Here is a 20,547-nt window from a genome sequence, read left to right on the forward strand (position 1 = left end):
ACATGTCCACTGTCCCTAAGATCAGGACTTCCTAACCTCAGTGGTGATGATCTAGAATGAGAGGAGATTGTCTCACACCTTTGATGTTCAGCAACATCTTAGCTTCTACTTGTGAGACTTAAAAATGTCACCAAATAGCAGTAAATGTCCTTGGGGTGGGGATGGAGCAAAACTGAGCCTGGTAGAAAGCCACAGCCTCAGGTTATCCCAGATAAGGCTGGCTAAGGGTTTCGTGCCTCGAGGACGGCTGTGGAAGGTCACCATGGGGACGGCTGTGGAAGGTCACCATGGGGAGCCATATATGAAACCATGGGCTGTTTAACTACCCAGTCTCTTCAGAGTCCCTGAGTTTTCATGTTGGCTTACTAGTTTTCTTTCTTTGAGAAAGGACATTAAATAATCCGCAGAAACTGTGAAATGACAGACGTGGGACTCCAACCACGTACCGTATTTAAATAATACCAATACGGCACATCAAAAAGGAATGTGTTCAGGGAAGAGCTGTTTACAGGTTGCCTACATGAATACTTGACTCTAAATTTAGATAGCTACATGGGTGGAAATCTGAGTTTTAAGAAAGTGAGTGAACTCCAGACTCACATAGATGGGTACCTGGAGTTCTGTAGGATGCCACCTGCTTCTCCTTCAGCTCGGTAGTAGAGTTCGGCATTTGCAAATATGTATTAAGCCCAACTCTCTATTCAAATACTAATTGGGAACTGGGAAGACTGTGTATTATTAAAAGGCTAAAAATATCGCCACTTGGAAGCAGCAGTTCGTAGCCGCGGCCGTGAGTGACAACGATTAGATAGTTAAGAGTGTGAGTAAGACTGGGATGCATCCATTCACTAAACTCTCACGGCAGAAGGAGTCGGGAAGGCAGCGCAGTGTGACTCGCACGCCTATGCATACTTTGGATGTCATCTTCCCTGACATCTGGAGGCGTCTCCCTTGGGCAGGCTCACACTGCTCTTGTCAGGGAAGGGAAATGGCTTGTAGTGTTTTCTCCAATGCTCCCTTTCTCTTCCTGTGTAGCCTGGGAGCAAAAAGAAGGCATGGTGTGCACCCCGAAAGCCACTGGCTTCAAGGTCTAGACCAGTAAGCATTTCTTGACCAAGCAGAGAAAAGAGGGGCCTCAATCAGGCTTTCCAGGAAAACACTAGCAGTAGATTAAAATGGCAAGAAGAAATGGGGTGGACGCCAAACAAGGTGTTCCATGGTGGACACCAGGACATTACAAAGATACAAAGCAAGACAATGATAACACACTATCTTTTTGTGTGGGGAAATGCCAACATTAGTAAGAGCCCTCTCTTTTGGCAGTGGGCAGAGTCATCAAATAGGCATTAATTAAGACACAAGGACATGCTATGGTTTAAAAAAGAAAAATTAAAATAACAGCAAAATGAAATTTGCATATATTCCTCTCACTTATGAATTCATATAATTTCTAAAAAATTAAGAGTCAGGACAGCCAATGGCAGGCATCCTTTCAAGAGGCAGCCAGGTCAACGGCTGGAAGGCAATTCAGGGACGAGATGTTAGTCCACCAAGGAATGGAAGAGAACAACGTTGGGAGAAGACACTTGCGATAAAATGCCAACATCAACAGAACTTAAAGCATGTTCCTGGAGGGTGGGGAAGGGCTTGGGTGAGGTAAAATCGCATTGCTTCCCCTGGACAGAGAATGAGGAAGAAAGACAGAAGCCAGGAAAATAGCGCGCTGGCCTCATTTCCTTTCTCTCCCTGAGACGGAGGTAACAAAATCTAGCGGCAGGACAGAGGGGAGTGGCAATGGTACTGAAGTCTGAAGAGCCATGGACACAGGAAATCAGACTAGAGTCCCTAAGCCAGAGCTAGCTGGCCTCAGCTCATATAGGTAAATGTGTTTGCTGGTCTAGGAACCGGAGGGCAGGAAGCCAGTGTTTATCATCAAGGCTGGATGACAGCCAAGGCTGGTGGCTGGTGGGAAGTTCTCAGCAGCACTGGGAAAAGCCCAAGAGTCGCTGGGAATGTAATTCATGCTGAATTCCAAACAGTGACAGTCACTAGCTGGAATGAAACACCAGCAGTTTCCAACATCACAGTGAAGATGCGGGTCTGACTGGAAGGTGAAGTGGGGTCTCGGGGTGTGTGTGTCAACATAGACGTACCTGCATGTGAGCTTATACTTTATATTCCTTTTGCTTTCTTTCCTTCCCTTCCCTTCCTTCTTTCTTTCTTTCTTTTTTTTTTTTTTTTTTTTTTTTTTGAGACATGGTGTCACTGTGTCGCTCAGGCTGTTCTAGAACTCACTATGTAGACCAGGCTGGCTTCAATTCACAGAGAGCATACTGCCTATGCCACCCGAGTGCTGGGATTAAAGGTGTCAGCCACCACACACAGCTCTTTTTAATTTTTCTTACGCTTAATTTTTTTAATGTTTTATTTTCATTTTTGAGACAAGGTCTCACACGTGACCCTCCTGTCTCAGTCTCTCAAGCTCTGGGATTTATACTTTATTTGTATAGAAACAAACATATAGAAACCGCTTTCATATACTTTTTTTTCTTTTTCTTTCTTTTTTTTTTTTTTTTTTTTTTTTTTTTTTTTTTTTTTTTTTTTTTTTTTTTTTTTTTGGTTTTTCGAGACAGGGTTTCTCTGTAGCTTTGGAGCCTGTCCTGGAACTCGCTCTTGTAGACCAGGCTGGCCTCGAGCTCACAGAGATCCACCTGCCTCTGCCTCCCGAGAGCTGGGATTAAAGGCGTGCGCCACCACTGCCCAGCCCATTTTCATATACTTTAAGAGTTGATACTTACACAAGACTTCCATGTTAGAGTAATCTTGTGCAGGTGTACACAATCATAAACATTTCTCAAGAATAATTTCAGTTAACAGAAGGGTAAATGACCTATTTCTAGAAAATGTGAGAGGAAGCAAACCCAGCCTGTGAAAGGATTTGGGAATCTTAGTGATATGAAATCTGCATCCTTGGGAAGGTAAGGACATTAAAAGATGACAGAGGTGTCGTGGGATATCTCTTTGTACACTGCTGAGTGTGTGTTACTCTGGATGGTTTAACAAACAGTCGAAGGGCCAATAGCTAGGCAGGATTTTCAGGGCAGAGAGGACTCTAGGAGAAGAAGGGGTCACCAGCCGGACACAGAGGAAGCAAAACATGCAGAAGAAGTAAAAGCCACAAGCTGCGTGGCACCACATAGATAATAAAAACGTGTTAATTTCAGTTATACAAGGACTAGTTAGAAACAAGCCCAAGCTATTGGCCAAGCTTCCATAATGAATAATAAGTGTCTGTCTTTTTTGTTTTGTGAGCTGGCAGCCCTAAAAGGAGAGTCTACACAGAGGGGTGGGAAGTGCTGATCAGAGGCACCGGCCTTGCCTAGTGTGGGTGAGGCTCTCAGTTTGATCATTAGCACTTGCAAATAAGTAAACAAAAAAACCTGAAGTGCGATATGATGGTTTGACGGAAAACTTGCAAGAGCAGAGCTTGGCCTCAGGAAATACATCAGGGAGGAAGCATGATCTCCTGCGGTAGTGCCCAAACTGACCTGTTCCTAAAGAGGATCCTAGAGAGCACAAGGCTGGCCAGGCACAAGGCGCTGACCGCCACACAACAGAGACGGGCTAAATCACAGGATAATAGCAAGGCTGGACCTGAGATGCCGGCTGCACGGTTTGGGGCTAAAAGAGCAGCGGCGGCAGCAGCACCTGCGCCAGCACCAGCACTCCAAAGACAATCAGGAGTGAGACTCCACCATAGGAAAGATCTGCTTCATGGCCCAATTCTCGAATTTATAGAGCTATCTAGAAGTTTTCTGTTTACAAAGTAGCGGAAAAGCCCCATAAATTTAATTTCTGAAAGGATGCCTCTGGCTAATAATTCCTGGCCTATAACACATGAAACATTTTTGTTCGACTGGTACTGCAGTGCTTCAAAAGCTAACAATTATTTTTCTACAACTCTCTATTTTGGTTCTAGGCAAAGTAACGTAGGATTGTCATTTTCGCGCTGCCAGTGGCGGTGTTAGAACAGCACAGGCTGATCAATGGGAGACCAGGGAGTCTTGAAGCTGAGACAAGGTCTAGGGTTTTATGTATCCAAAGCATTTATTAACAACTTGGTTAAGCTTTATTACTGGTTCCCTACTTTATAACAGTATCCTTTAATTTGCAAGGTAATAAAAACTAAAAGAGTAACTACAAACCTATTCATTTCTCAATAAAGACACTATTTTAAAGCCGGGAACGGCGGCTCACAACTGTAGTCCCAGCGTTCAGGAGGCTAAGACAGGAATGCTGTCAGTGACGCCAGCCTGGGACACCACAGTGAACTGTAGCCCAGCCTGGACTACACGGAGAGACATCATCTCAACAAAACAAGAAGCTTACTTTAGTGTACTGCGGCTAAAGGATTTCATCCGTGGAAACTGGCGAAGTTCCATCTTTTTTACAGTGCTACACTTTCAAAGAAAAAGTGGGGAAATGCTCAATGACAGCACCTGCCTCTGAAGCTCATCGCTTCCTGGTGCTTGGAGAGGTGCTGGGTGGAAGCAAGTCTCAGGAGGTTTCCGACAACGACTGCCAATCCTTTCTGTTGTCTGGGGTTTCCCCGAGACTTCACTGTTGTGGTTCCCCAGAGACAGTATTTTCCAAAGTCACAGTTTTAAGGACATTTCAGTTATAATACCCTGCAGCTATCAAAAGTTGTGCCTGGACCCTTCGCATAGTAATGGCTGCAATTTATCAAACAGACCCAATGGTATAAACACTGTGCTCTATGCTCCTTGTGGTGGCAGACACAGGAGGAAGAACAGAAGTTGAGTGCCTACGAATCTGTAACTCTAAACTCGATATAGAGCTACTGCCCAATGAATTACCACTTTGGCTAACTAAGGCACCAAGTACCACAGCAAATCAAATCCAGTGATGACATCTGTAACAGCAAGCATGGTTCTAGTCCTGCTAGGAGCCATGACAAGCCATTATGAGCTGTCTGCCACCTTCATATTAGTAACCTTCTTTTAGAGATGAGAAAATCTGGGTCTGGAAGGCTATATAGAGATTACTTACGGATCACAAAGCTGGGCTTTCAATTTGTATGTGGTTTATATTAGACCAGTAGCTCACCTTGTCTCTTTAGAATAAGTGCTAGGTGCTGGAGAGATGGCTCTGGGGTTAAGAGCTCTGGTTGCTCTTCCAGAGGACCTGGGTTCAATTCCCAGCACCCAGGCAGTAGATGGCAACCATCTCTAACTCCAGTTCCAGTGGATCGGATGCCCTCCTCTGGCTTCCAAGGGCACTACATACGCACCATGCCCAGACATAGGGACATGCAAATAAAAATAAAATCTCAAAACTTCTGGCTGCATGACTGACACATTCAATCTGATATTTACAGGTGAGCCACATGTCTAGTCATTGTCCCGCGGCCTGCGTTTCCTATTTCCATGGGCTCCTGGGGCTGCCACACAAAATCCTGTAACCGGAGAAGCAGACGCAGCCTAGGTGAGCAGGCTCTCAGGCAGACTCGTCAGACTCATGGGAAACCTCCCAACGCCAAAGACACGAACCCATGGTGTTTAATATTTCCTTTCAGTGAAAAATACTAACTAGCCAAAGGAGTTTGAACTTCTGGCTCCCAGGATGCTAAAGAACTGGTATCTCTTGTATAAAGATGCCAAACCTGTCTGTAATTTATGGCAGCATTTAGGAACCTAGTACACAGTATGGACCAAAAAAAAAAAAAAAAAAAAGCAAAAAAAGGTTGAGCCCAACACACGGCCAAGTCTTAAGTAGCAAAAACAGGTTGATAAAGGCCTATAATTCCAAATTCAGCAAAACAGACATGTCCTATAAGGTATGTGATTATGGGGTGCTGGCAGAGACACATTTAAACATGGTCTCTTTCAACCAACTGTGTAGTACTGCTAACTCCATAATTAGAGGCTATGTCGTGGCATACTGTTGAAGAGCAATCCCCCACCCCGGCGGCAGGCAAGCACTGAGACGTTTTTCCAGGTGGACCACATCAGTTTTCTTTCACATTTAGCCTTTACTGTGTACTTCCACACACTAGGCAGTGAGCTCGCACCTTAAGTAGGCTAATTTGTGTGGCCCCTACAGAGCTCTGCGGGGCGGAGCTTATCCTTGGTTTACAGACGAGGACCCTGAGAAAACCAGGACACTAAGGGCCTCACCTGCCTGGGATGCTACCTTGCTAGGTGGGAGAGGCTGGTCCTGGGCAGCTGTACGTCTACTCTTACTTGGTAGAGAGGCTTTCTCTGCTTCCACGGATAGAAAGCAGAAAACACGGGTCCACTACGTCAGTGAAAACAGTAGGGGAGGAAGTACAGAGGAGAAAGGACGCGCAGGCTTTAAGATGCCCAAGTAACTGCCATGCTTCCCAGTCTGAGTCAGTCCTGTGCTGCGGAGTCCAGCCATCATGCATCTCGTGTCTGTGAATCTCATCTTCCTTGCTCCAGTCTACAGCTGTCCACAGTTCCTTAACCTGCCAAGAAGTTTGCAAACGCCTGGGCCTGATTACAAAGAAGAACAGATGATTACCAAGCCAGCGCATTCCCTGCTGACGGGTCAACAGCCTTCTCTTTGTGTGCGAAGGACGGCAAACTGGTTCTGATGACTCACAGGCAGAGAGTAGGAGGGAGAGAGTCTGAGCATTGCCTAGAAGCAGGCTTTCCGCCTCACCACGAACACCAACAACACAGCAAGGAACACATGATTCAAATCCTCCGCGTCTAAAAGCTTCACCTGTGAGATCCCAGCTGTAGCGGGGACTGCTTTGCCGCGCAACTGCATGACCCTTTTTACTGAGTCTCGGGCAACTTTTTCATTGGGAACTTCTGTCTTATTTTATGATCAAGAGCTTTCTGAAAGCAACTGTCGTGAGTACTTAACTTAATCGGCACCTACATCCAGTCACTTGGGATTCCACTTTCAGACGGCTTTCAAGCGACCAGGCAACTCTTGCCTTTCTTCTTGCTGCGCTTTTCAGCTGACCTACAGCGTCCTTCACTACATTAGACACTCCGCTTTTGAAACCTCGAGGATCTGCAAGGCCGGAAGCATCCTTCTGTTTACTTCATGTCAGAGGGAGTCCATCCCCTGGCTTCTAAATGCCCTAGTTAAACACAATCCTTTCCGTTACTGTGCTAGGCCTTCTCTCAAGATGCAACCAGACAAGGGCCACGGTACACAGAGTTGCATCTGATCGATTATCCTACAGCTTCCATGGAAGTTCTACATTGCTTGCAATTCTAAGTAAGCAGTTATTCTTAAAGTCAATTCTAAAAATACATTACTTCATGGGCTCTCATTTCTTATGATTTTTCATATAATACTCAAGAAATACTAACATAGGGTTTTGTTGTTGTGTGTTTGGGTTTTGGTTTTTTTGAGACAGGGTTTCTCTGTCGAACAGTCCTGACTGTCTTGGAACTCTGTAGACCAGGCTGACTTTGAGTTCACAGAGATCCTCCTGCCTCTGCCTCCTGAGTCCTGGGATCAAAGGTGTGCACCACCACTGTCTGGCCTATCATAAATTCTTGAGACAGATAAAAGGGCTAAGGTATTTGCTGCTAAGCCTGACAACCTAAATTCACTTCCCAGGACCCACACGGTGGAAGGAGGGGACTGAACCCCACAGGTTGTCCTCCAACCTTCAAATGCTTCTGTGCACAAAACAACCAATGAGTCAAGGCAGTAACGAGGCTCAGTCTTGTTCAAACCACACTCAGAAATACAGGGTTTGTTCATCTTATATTTTCACTAGGTTGGAATTTTTATTTATTTATTTTGTTTTTTTCAGGACACAGTTTCTTTGTGTAGCCCTGGCTGTCTTCGAACTCATGTTGTACACTAGGCTGGCCTCGAACTCACAGAGATCCACCTTCCTTTGCTTCTCAAGTGCTGGGATTAAAGGTGTGCGCCTCACTGTCTGGCTTTGGAATTTATTTTTAAGAGTTATCTTTATTTTATGCATTAAAGTGTTTGCCTGCATGTATGTAAACGTACCATGTGTGTGCAGTGCCCCTGAAGGACAGAAGAGTGTGTTGGATTCCCTGAACTAGAGTTAATGGATGGTTATGAGCTGCTGTGTGGGCGCTGGGAACTGAACCCTGACTTTCTGCAAGAGCAGCAGGTGCTCTTAACTACCGGATCATCTCCCCATCTCCTTCAAAGTTATGAGAAAAGGAAAGTCACAAGGGGGGAGAAAAATCTTAGTACATTAATTGTACACAATACTGTATTTTATTATGATATTTTCTTATATGTACATAATATACTTTGACTATATTCATTCCCTTAAAATACATTATTTTGACTATAAATGCTGAGTTTGAAGGAAATTTCTCATATATACATTATAGTATTTTCCTTTTATTTTGGCAGGTAAAAATAAAAGATGCAGGAAGTCTGAAAACTTAAATGTGGGAAAGCACTCTCCCAGAATTATAAACAAAAGAAAACAAAAGGTGAAGGTTCTTTTATGGACAATTAAGCCATAGAAAAAAGCTTCACTCTTGAGAGCTGGCATAGTGCCTGGTGGTTTTGAAACCACAAAGAGGTTAATGAAGAATCTGCAAATCTATCTAAGTCTGGAGGAGATGATCAGGACTATCTAAGAAGAGAACAAAAACAGTTATTGGGTAGCAAAAGTAACAACAAGGAAGCACATTATTTTGTCCTGCTCATGTAGTGTAGTAGTAGTGATACTTTGCAACAATCTTAGATATGTGTGTGCATATATGTACATACACACACACACATATATATATGTGTATATATATGTATCATATATATACCCATGATTTAAAGGATGCACATCTGTAATTCCAACTATCTGAGGGGCTGAGACAGAAAGATGGAGGAGCTGAGATTCACCTAGGCTACAGACTGAGTTCGAGGACAGGTTGGATACCTTAGTGACCTCCTTGTCTCAAAAAATACTAAAAGATCTGGGGATACAACTGAGCGGCATGGTCCCTGTACTCTAGGGACTATGTGTAGCCCCAGTTCCTCAAATAAATAAATAAATATAAATTAACGAGAGCTGTGTTTCTTGCTGCCATAGCCTACCCCTTGTGCAATCCTCTACTCTCACACATACCTGAATAGTAAGTGGGGGAGGTAGGTAAAATAATCTCATGCTTGGTTTGCAATCTTAAGATAGGATACTGGGCACGACTTCCAAGAATGGGCTGTAGTTAAACTTAAAGGGTGACTATGATGTCAGTGAGTAGGGAGCTGTCTGTGCACCATGCTGAGTGATGCCCTAGACACTCTGATTAGAAGTCCTCTTTCCTGTGTGGCAGGGACGAACTGCAGCAGAGGGCCAAGCCCGCTCAGGGGTGACACGTCCGTGCTGGCCTTTAGTCTGTTTAGTGTGCCATTTGGTAGCAGCTGAAGAATCCACTTCTGGTGAAGGCGATTCTAAATCAGATTTTCCACTTTACTATTTTATTGATAGGAACTGGGCTGTTTGTTACAAAAACTTGAAAACTGAGTCAAGAGCTGGGTGGTGGTGGCGTGCGCCTTTAATCCTAGCAGACAAAGGGAGATCTCTATGAGTTCAAGGCCAGCCTGGTCTACAGAAAGAGTTCCAGGACTGCCAGAGCTGTTACACAGAAGAACCTCATCTAGAAAAAAGAGTTTTTATTTTTCTTACTTTCTCTTATTTTTATTTTTAATTTTCTGAGACAAGTTCCTACTACCAAGGCTCAAATTCATGCTCCCTCCTACTCAGCCTTTGCGTGGCATGCTGGGATTATGAACATGCATGTAATCCCATGATAAACTGTTCCTTTTTAAATTTTTGAAACACAGCTTTACTCTGTAACCCAGGCTAGACTAAAATTTGTAATCCTTCTGCCTCAGCCTCCTGAATGCTGGTGTTCCTCTAGTCCTTTACCCTTCCACCCCTACAGTCCCGTGGAAAACTTCCCTCACGCTTAGGAAGTCTGCACGGTGCTTGGGCAGGCTGAACGGAGTACACCATCGTACATCTGGTTTCTCTCCAGCTACACTGAAGAATGAGCCTCTGCGGAGATTGGAAGAGACTCCAGTTGGGCCTTACATATTCTAGGGAAACAAGAAAACTTTCACCAGGACGCCTCCACCACCTCGCAAGCCCTGATCTCACAGATAGGGAGCAGCTACTTCTGAAGGAACCAGTGGTGTCTCCAACTGCTGGGGGCTGGGAGTTTCACTTTCAGTTTGGGGCTGAACTGTCGCCCCACACACAGTTTGGTGTGAGAACAGCCTTGCGGGAGCTGTAACTGTCTTCTGTTACATGGAGGCAGAGACCATTTGGCTCTTATCAGATGGGTGTGAAGACAGTTCTGAGGGATCACAGAATTGCAAAGAAGCTAACTTTGCAAGGAGGCCTCCACTAACTTCACTGTCCTGAGACGCAGCTCCTCCAGAGAAATGTCTAGAAATCCCACAGCAGTGGTAAGATGTAGGGTTCTATAGAGATAAGGGCAAAACCAGGAAAGATATTCTTAGAACAGCAGCGTTATTTACAATGAAAAACACTGCCACGACTGTGCATCAGGATAGCTCCTCTGTGGCATGTCTGCTGTTGCTTTTGGTGTATTACCTTAGAGCAAAAATTGTATGGGTTTGCGAAATAATGCTTGAAAACAGGATATTTTGTGTATAATTTACAAAATTTCAGATCTGCGATTGGGCTGTGTAGCTTAGTAGTTGAGTAAACGCCCAGCATCACAATGTCCCAGGTTTAGTGCCCAGCATGAAAAGAAAACAGACTGAAAGGCTGTCTTATGTAAGATTCGTGTGACCAAATGTCAATTGTTGAAAATCGTGACCTTTTCAAAACTTCGCAGAACTACAATGTTCAAATTAACACTGGAGAGGAAAGAGGACGACAGACGATTCCAGAAAGATGGGCTCCAGGGGTGGTGGGTATTGCTGTCACCATGGTTGGCATCTTCAGACAGACAAGCTAGAGATGAATGGGAAGGTGATGGACACACTACAGACACATGACTTCCAGCTGCCAGGGCAGGATCCTCCAAGGCTCCACCCACATGCTGCTTCCCTTCTGGACCGAACACCCCACCTCCAGCTGCAATTTCTTTCCCAAGTGCCACTGCGCTTTGAGTCTTTATGGAAATATAAGGATGTTGTCCGTAAGCATCTCTGTGACTGCATCTCTACCTTCCAGCTGTCTTCACGTTTCTCTTACGGCGCTGACACCCTTCGGTGTTATGAACTCCCTTTAGGATTCCCTTCTCTGCTACTCCACAGCTTATGGTTGACTCCTCATCCTCACATCAGTGCTTATGGACAGATGCTGCTCAGCAAACAGCTAAGTGAATTAGCTAACGACAGTTCAAGTCCCACCAACGTTCTAACAGTTCAGTTAACACACATTCATTGAGTCCATGAATCCCTACCATTGCCTTAGGCTAGGAATTTGGATACAAATATCAGGTCAAATGGATTTTTAAAGATGTAGCAGACAAGAACACTGACACCAGAGTCAGTGTGCGCGCGCACTGGGCAAACATGACTAAACCCCAAGTTGCAGCGAGTCTGAATAGCCCAAGGCTTCCAACACCCTAGACCACTGTTCCCCCGCTGTGGTAAGTGCTGCCCACTGAGCTGCATCAGTATACCAAAGGACAAGCGACTGTCTCCGTCAGTCACCCACCCAGCCTGGCCTTGAACTCATGCTGTAGCAGCTCAGGCAGACCTTGATCATTCTCTTGCCCCAATCTCTTGAGGTGCTGGGATTACAGGTGTGCACCACTATGCCCCACAGAAGGAAACTATGGGTGACAATAACTAAATATTTAAAGGTAGCTAGCAGAGGACTCTGAAGAGTTCCAGCACAGAAATACTAAGTGTCTGAGGTGACAGGTATGGGGATGACACTGGTCATTATACACTGTGTACATGTATTGAAATGTCACACAGTACTTGAGACAGATGCTATGTGTCAAATACAAGTTAAAAAATACAACACCAGAAAGAACTGAGGTAGTAAGTATGCCTTAGTTTATTGTGAAATTAAGATAAAAATTCACTTTTCTGTCACTTTATATTTTTAGGATTTTAACATTCTGGGTTTGTAATTTTTATAATTAGAAAATGAAGAATATAATAAAATTAAAAACAACAATATGGGATTAGTTCATGATAGAAAAGCACAAAAAGAGCCATATTAAGAATTAGCACTATGAGTTGGGTGATGGTGACACACACACCTTTAATCCCAGCACTTGGGAGACAAGGGATCTCTGTGAGTTTGAGGCCAGCCTGGTCTATAAAGTCAGTTCCAGGATAGCCAGGACTATTACACAGAGAAACCCTGTCTTGAAAAAACGAAACAAACAAACAAATCAACCCCCCCCCCATTAGTATTACTGGGCCAGAGAGAAAACTCAGCGGTTAAGAGCACCAGCTGCTCTTCTAGAGGACCTGGGTTCAATTCCCAGCACCCACATGGCAGCTCGCAACTGTCTGTAATTCCAGTTCCAGGGTACCCGACACTTTCACACAGATACACATGCAGGCAAAACACTAATGATCACAAAATTTTAAAAAATTAGCATTATGTTGGACATGGTGGCAAATGCCTTTAGTGCTAGCACTTAGGAGGGAGGGCAGAGGCAGATGAAGCTCTGTGAATTTGAGGCTAGCCTGATCTACATTGTGATTTCCAGAAAAGTCAGGACTATGCAGAGAGATCCTGTCTTGATATCCACTCACCCCCTCAACACACACACACACACACACATAAAGTCACTGCGCTCACCCTGGGGACACACAAAGTCACTGCGCTCACCCTGGGGACACACAAAGTCACTGCGCTCACCCTGGGGGACACATAAAGTCACTGCACTCACCCCTGGGGGACAAAGTCACTGTGCTAACCCTGGGGACACCAAGTCACTGTTCTAACCCTGGGGACACAAAGTCACTGCGCTCACCCTGGGGACACACAAAGTCACTGCGCTCACCCCGGGGACACACAAAGTCACTGCGCGCACCCCGGGGGCACATGCTGTGTTTAGTCCTCATGTCTGAGGCACACTCCTGCTCTGTCTTCTCCATCTTTGCTTGTGTCAGTGGTCACCAACACTAGGCTTCCCTGCTCCTTCTCTCCAAACACATGCAAACTTATTCTGACTCTTCTTTCTCCACTTTAATGGCTTGCTTGTTTGTTCTTAAGAAATCAATTTTCAAACTCCAAAATGGTCAACTTTATTTGATATACTGTCAAAATCACTGAAGTCAAAAGTCTTGGGGACCCAGAGTCCAGTCCTTTGTCCACCAGGCCACAGGCAAATCACAAGGTGTACATGGCTTCCTCCTCCTCACTTGCGGGACAAGGAGACTGTAAGGGCACTTCTAGGCCCTCCGAGCCATGGAAGGCTGTGATTCTGAATGCTCCTTGCCACCTAGGGATGCAAGGCTGACGCACTGGAGGCTCAGAGTTTGTAGGTGGCTCTCTACTCCTGGGGCCGCTTTCTTCCTTTGGATTCAGGGATGAAAGTTTATTTCTAAAGTCTCTTACTCCTGTTCTGATTGCTTGGTAAATCTCTCCCACCTCATCAGGGCTGCCTCTCTTCATTTTGCGTATTTCCTTCAGGGACTGGATCCACCCCAAGACTTCGGCCTCCATTCCCACAAGCCAGTGCTCCCCTGAGCACCATCAGTTATTTCCTGGAGGTGCTCCACGGACTTCCCATCTAAGCTCTTCACCCCACAGACTGTTGTTCCCTCTGCACTCTTTGTGAGAAACTTCTCATCCTAAACTCTTCTTTCTCCTTCACACTCTTTTGCACAGTTGCTGCTGTGACGGACTGAGTGTGTGTGTGTCCTCCAGAGTTGCTTTGCTGAAGTGGCCTTTGAAGAAGTAATGACAGTTAAATGAGGTTACAGCCGTGGGCCCTGGTTGGACAAGATTACTGTCTCTGTAAGGAGAGAGGAGGGGTACGTGAAGGAACAGCTAGAAGGCGGCTGTAATTACACACCTGTAATTCCAGAATTCTGGAGGCTGAGACAGAAGGGTGGAGAATTGGGGGCTGAGCTACACAGTAATACCTTGCTTAAAAAAGAAGAAGAAAAAAAGGCCAGAACACCCCTCAAAGCCCCCAAACAAAACAAAAACACAAGTGGACAAGTAAAAGAAACAAAAGAGAAGACACATACAAATAAACCAAGAACACTTTCACTATAACCCAGTCTTGACAGCATCCTGGCCTTGGACATCAGCCTCCACAGCTGTGAGAGCCATGTCTCTGCTGCTTAAACCCCCGTCTGGAATTTGCCATGGCTAACCAGCCAATTAACAGTCACCTTCCCTCCATCTTCTACCACTGCCCTAGAGCAGCCAACAGTAATTCCTTCCTCTAGGCTGACCCCTCACTAGCCCACCACTGAGTTAGCGCAAAAGGGAGAACTAGATTCTCGAGCTGCCAATGACTGCATATGACTGGGAAACTTCAACAAGCTGTTCCACCCCTGTCAGTAGGCTCCCTGTCAAGCAAGGCCAGCAACAGTAGGATTGTTTCAGCAGGGTAAAGTATTTGCAATAGTGTCTGGCCACTAGATGTATTTGATGAAGTTTAGCTGTTACTATCTTTAACTCTTTTTTTTGAGATTTTATTTTTATTTTATGTGTAAGGGTATTTTGCTTGCATGTATGTCTGTCTACTACAAGTATGCAAAGCATGAGGCCAGAAGATGATGTCAGAACCACTGGAATTGGAGTTACAGATCGTTGTGAACCATCATGGGAATGCTGGGAATTGAACCTTGGTCCTCTGGAAGAGCAGCCAGTGCTCTTAACTGCTGAGCCAGTTCTCCAGCCCAGCTCTTACTATCTGTTCCATTATCAGAATAAGTCTAGACTGTTGCTAGGAGAGGGCTGCTTGTTCGTTTGGCTGCCCAGAACCAAAATAACCACACAGAAACTATATTAATTAAAACACTGTTTGGCCCATTAGCTCTAACTCCTTATTGGCTAACTCTTACATCTTAGTTTAACCCGTTTCTATTAATCTGTGTATTGTCTCGTGGCAGTGGCTTACCGGCTAAGTCTCGGAGCATGTCTTACTCTGATGGCGGATCCATGGTATCTCCCCGACTCTGCTTTCTTCCTCCCAGAATTCAGTTTCCATCTTCTCTGCCTACCTAAGTTCTGCCCTATCAGGCCAAGCAGTTTCTTTATTCATTAACCAATACAAGCAACACAAGGAAAGAAGGACCTCCTACACCACTAGACCACTAAGCTGCTCATGCCATTCCCATGCTGAATCCCCACCACTAAAGGACAAACCCTTAGTATGACCTGGAGACTCCCTATGTACTGCAAACTACACTACCGAACTCGGTGAACTCCCCACTTCCACACCAGTGTCACTCCCCACCGCTCCCAGTTCCCAGGCTTGCCCTCTACTTTAGTGTCCTTGCCTTCTGCTGCAGCCCGCTAACTGCTGCTTGTTCTCCCAGGATCCCCTCATGTATTCCCTCCCCAGAGGCTCTTTCTGATCCTCTTGGTTTGGGTTCATTGCTCTTTTCCTGCTCTGTGAAAAACTGTTTAACTCTCACCCACCACACTGCTTCTCTATTTTCCACTAGACAGAGGCTCCTCAAGATCAAGAACCCATTCTTTATTTGGTTTTGTTTTTCGAGACAGGGTCTTTCTGTGGAACAGCTCTAGCTGTCCTGGAACTTGCTTTGTAGACCAGGCTGGCCTCGAACACACAGAAATACCTCTGCCTCCCAAGTGCAGGGATTAAAGGCGTGCACCATCACTGCCCAGTTCTTTTCTTTTTAAATCAGTGTAAATCCAGTAAATATCAGAAAATGCCTGAGAGATAAAATGGTCCTGAACTCTTGATATGGCTTGAATACATATTTTCACAAGCTCATATATTTAAACACTCAGTCTCCAACTGACAACAGGGAGCCTCCCTGAGGCATGTAAGATGCTGCCGATGGGCCAGTGGGATGCAGTGTGGGTGGGTCTGCTTCTGGTCTGGTTCTCTATTTCTTGGTTGGTCAATCTGTGAGCAGGCTTGTCCATGCACAGAATCATGACAGCCACCCTGTCTTCCCTGCCTGGTGATGCTCAGTTCTGTCTCCACCGTGTGTCCAGTACAAACCTCCCCTGCTAGGAGCTGCTTGGTCTGCTATTTTCTCATAGTAATAAGAGAAGAAACTCTAGTACCTAGACCATCTTCTCACTCCCCTCACTGGGTCTTACTTCCTGCAGGAAGCAACACAAAGTATCTCCTGCCTCTAATCACCCTTTAATCAGCTGATGGAGGAGCCCAGGCACATGGTTTAGTGGATAAAGGCATTGCTGCTAATATAAGGCTTAGATTTTGATTCCTGGGACTCACGTGGTGGAAGGAGAGAATCAACTCCTGTAAGTTGCCTCTGATCTCCATACACATGCATGTGTACATGAGCCTGGGCGTGTGTACACATGCACACACACACACATACACACACACACACACACACACACACACAATTTAAAACATTAAAAGATCATCTTCCTAAAGCATAGATGTCCCACCTTACACACCATGTAGGCTTTTCACTACAGAAGAAAGTTCATCCTGGGCCAAGTGAACTGTGTTATGAGTCTGATTTCTCCAGATGTCCCTAAACTCTGGCCATACTTTTCAGCTTTTTGCTTTTGTGTATAGAGTTCCTTCTGCCAGGAACGCCTTCTTTCTCTCTTACCCTGAAAATTCTCATTCATTGTATATGACCCAGTTTCTGAGTCACTCTGCTACCAAGCCCTTCTAGGTCATGCTCTGGGAGAACAATCTGCATGCTCCTATCTGCTGGCACACACTGTTTACTCCGACAGCACAGAGCCTACTGAGAGTTATTATCTTCCGTCTTACCCGTTTGAGTCCAAAAGCAAGGGCTGACTCCTTCTTAGCTTTGGGTCTAGTGAAACCGAGAACTATATGCAGGATTTAATAAGAACTCAATACTTCTGGGCTTTTAAAATCAATTATATAGCCTATAGAATGGCTGGAAAAAGAGAAAAGAATCTGACTGTGAAGCACACTGCTATACTTAGAATACAAACCCAGTAAAATTAAATTTCCATACTCCCATCTATGATGGACATCATGATCCATTGTTATTTTAAAAGAAGAACTAGAAAAAAACACCAGAGGGCACAGTTTTTGTTTAAGTCACATATATGTGTGCATGTGTGTGCTTGGCTGAAATGTGAAATACATTATGCAGTATACTGTATGGGTTGGAAAATACTGCATATGTCATTTGTAGGTTGCTGTGGGATAATGTTCTTGTATACTGTAAAGATCTGTCACTCATATTGGTTTAATAAAATGCTGATTGGACAGTAGCCAGGCAGGAAGTATAGGTGGGGAAACCAGACTAAGATAATTCTGGGAAGAGGAAAGGCAGAGTCAGTCACCAGCCAGATGCAGAGGAAGCAAGAAGAGAATGCCTCACTGAGAAAAGGTACCAAGCCACGCGGCTAAACATAGGCAAGAATTATGGGTTAATTTAAGTCGTAAGAGCTAGTTAATAACAAATCTGATCTAAGAGGCCAAACAGTTTATAATTAATATAATTCTCTGTGTGTTTCTTTGGGAATGAATGGCTGTGGGACCAGGCGGGACAGAGACTTCTGCCTACAGTAGGTTAGTACAGTTAGTACAGTTGATTAGTAGGGTCTTGATGTGTAGCCAGGCTTGTCTCCAACTCTCCATCCTTTTGCCTCACCTTTTCAAGTACTGGCTTAACAGGAATATGTACCTGCCTAAAATTAATAGTTACTTATAGTCATGTTAGTCTGGCACAAAAAAAGGAAGGAATCCATTGTTTAAGGAAAAAACCTTAAGTGAAAATGCCAAGTATACAATGAAAGAAGTAAGACATCACTAGCTGTTTCTCCAACAGAGATCTTGTTTCTGATGTGAAGGCAGGGCCTTCCGCAAAGAAATTCCTTCATTTCTCTTACTTGTTTTTTTTAATTTTGAAAATAAAGAAGTACCATTTAAAAGTTTCCCATGGCAGAAGTCCTGTTACAGGGCTGCTGGATGCTTAGTAGGGCTCTTAAAGGAAAAGGACTTCTGCATTATCAGACAGCAAACACCGGTCTGGTGCTAGCCCCAAATCAGCTTTTAGTCCTTGCCCCCTAAACAGATACAGACATGAGAAAGGACAGTGTGTTTCAGTGATCTTGTTAAACTCAAAAGACATCACAGATGGTTTGCACTTGGGTTGGACACCAGTTTTGGCTTTTTTTCCTATCAGTTCGTCCACTGGTTCATGTTTAACTTCATGAGTGTTAATGAGCAAGCAACAGTATGAATTCACTTTAATAGATGATATTAATTCAGCCACAGATATTTATTCAACATCGTCTACACGGCAGGGAATGGGCACTCTATGGTAGCAGATTTTAATTATTTCCATCAGACTATTCTTTTTTCCTAGAATAACATGCTCGGGAGACAATGCTTTATGCACAGGAGACCTTTAATAACTGTGAGCCGGGTAAAACTAGAGACTAGAACGGCATACTGAAGGCAGGGAGCAAAGCTGAGCAGCCGGGAGCACTGCCAGTATGCTGTGCTGACAGGTGGTCTTTACCCATTGTCCGCACTGTCCCGCGTGGTTAATCCCGCAGTCACAGAACCAACACGCCTCTTCCCTGGAGGTCACGATAGCACACCCTCAGACTCACCGCCTGGGAAGAAAACCTTCGCTTGTGGAGAGGGCTGGGACACAGCTCAGTGGGAACAGCGACTTCTTAGCATTCACAGTGCTCTAGATTTGATGTCTTTTTTTACTTTTCTGGTACTAAAAACTGAACTCAGAGCCCTGGGCATGGGAGGCGGGCTCTTTGCCATCTGAGACATAGCCCCAGCCCTACGTTTGACCACTGCTCATTTTTTTTTTTCTTTTTAAACAGACAGGATGGGGGCATCATCAAGGAAGCGGAATCTTTCTTTTACATTGTTTTCAGCAACGGGTATATAGTGAACGGCTCCTAAACGCAGCCCCCAGACAAGACTTTTCTTAGCTCAGCTTTCTGTGACAACTGATCAGAATACTGCTCTGCCCCACACAGGGTTCACAAAGGTGAAGCGGTCTTTGCTCTACCAGCTGCTAGTTTCGCAGCTTCTCCAGAAGAAAGCCATCCCAGACCACTTTCTGCGGTAGATGCACCTCACACTACACCTGTGGGCTAAGCAGCTGTAGCAACATGACTCACAGGGTTGACGGCATTTCTCATCCGACCCTTTAGAGAGTGTGCTATTCGTGGAGCGTAAGAACAACACTGCCTGGAGCACAGGTGAGCTACACCGCGAGAGGCGCAGGCCAGCAGTGATGGACACTGAGGTTCCCTGCTGGGACCCTTGCTCTGACAGAAGGTCATGGTAATCCAGTGAAGAGGGGGACACCTACAGGCAAAACCAGGTTTTTCTGCAAGAAGTTCTTGAGTCCCTGTCAATGTCTTACCGAGTGCTCAGATATTTAAATTTCTCTTGCTTTCTTGCTTGCTTTTTGTTTTCTTGAGACCCGGCTGCACTGTATAGACCTGGCTGTCCTGGAACTCACTCTGTAGACCAGGCTGCTCTTGAACTCACAGAGATCCACCTGCCTTTGTCTTCTGCATGCTGGGATTAAAAACTTTCACCACCACCACGTGGCATACATTTAAATTTTGTAATCACTTTCAAGGCCTGTTGGCCCTAGCAAGGGCTTCTAAACGGTGGGGGAAATGCTAGTAAAAAGGTGAGGGCTTGGAGGGCGCAGAAAACATAACAGCAATGAGGAAAGAGGAATGCCTCAGAAGTAAGCACGCTTTTCTAAACTGGTGTCTCCATGTGCAAGGAGCTGGAGGCTTCAACGGGACACGGGGGAAAGCACAGCGTCCAGACTTCACTTTACTATTCACTTTGTATCAGAGCTCTACAATTTTAAAATTAATGCATTTTACATTACATTAAAATGAAGATCAATTCTGACAAAATTTAGGTGAAAAAAAAAAGCCACCAAGCCTGAGAGATGACCCCGCAATGAAGATCACTAGCTATTCTTGCAGAGGACCTGGGTTTGATTCCCAGCATCCACATGGAAGCTCACAACGAGATCTAACTCCAGTCCCCGGGGATCTGAAACCCTTTTCAGAACTCCATGGGCACTAGGCATGGTGTACATATACATACATGCAGGCTAAACACCCATACATTTTAAATAAAACAGTAAAAACTTCTTCAACATGGGAAAAATGATGAAAAATTACTGTTCAAGAAGGATGGGATATGGCTGCTTAAGTCAATGTGTACATATACTGTCTACCACGACAGTGCTACAGGAGGGGCTTGACGTCCATTCCAGCTGAACCGGATGGGCTCCTCCTTTTCCATCCCAGAGCTATCCCACCAGCATCCTAGCAGCATCATCTCTTGAATATCTGCAGGATCCAATGGTCCCCACCGCTGACCCTATTAAGTTCTCTAGCTACTTAACCTGTGACTCGAG

Source organism: Myodes glareolus, chromosome 2 (genome assembly GCF_982192425.1).
Source record: "Myodes glareolus chromosome 2, mMyoGla1.1, whole genome shotgun sequence".
NCBI classification, from domain to species: Eukaryota; Metazoa; Chordata; class Mammalia; order Rodentia; family Cricetidae; genus Myodes; species Myodes glareolus.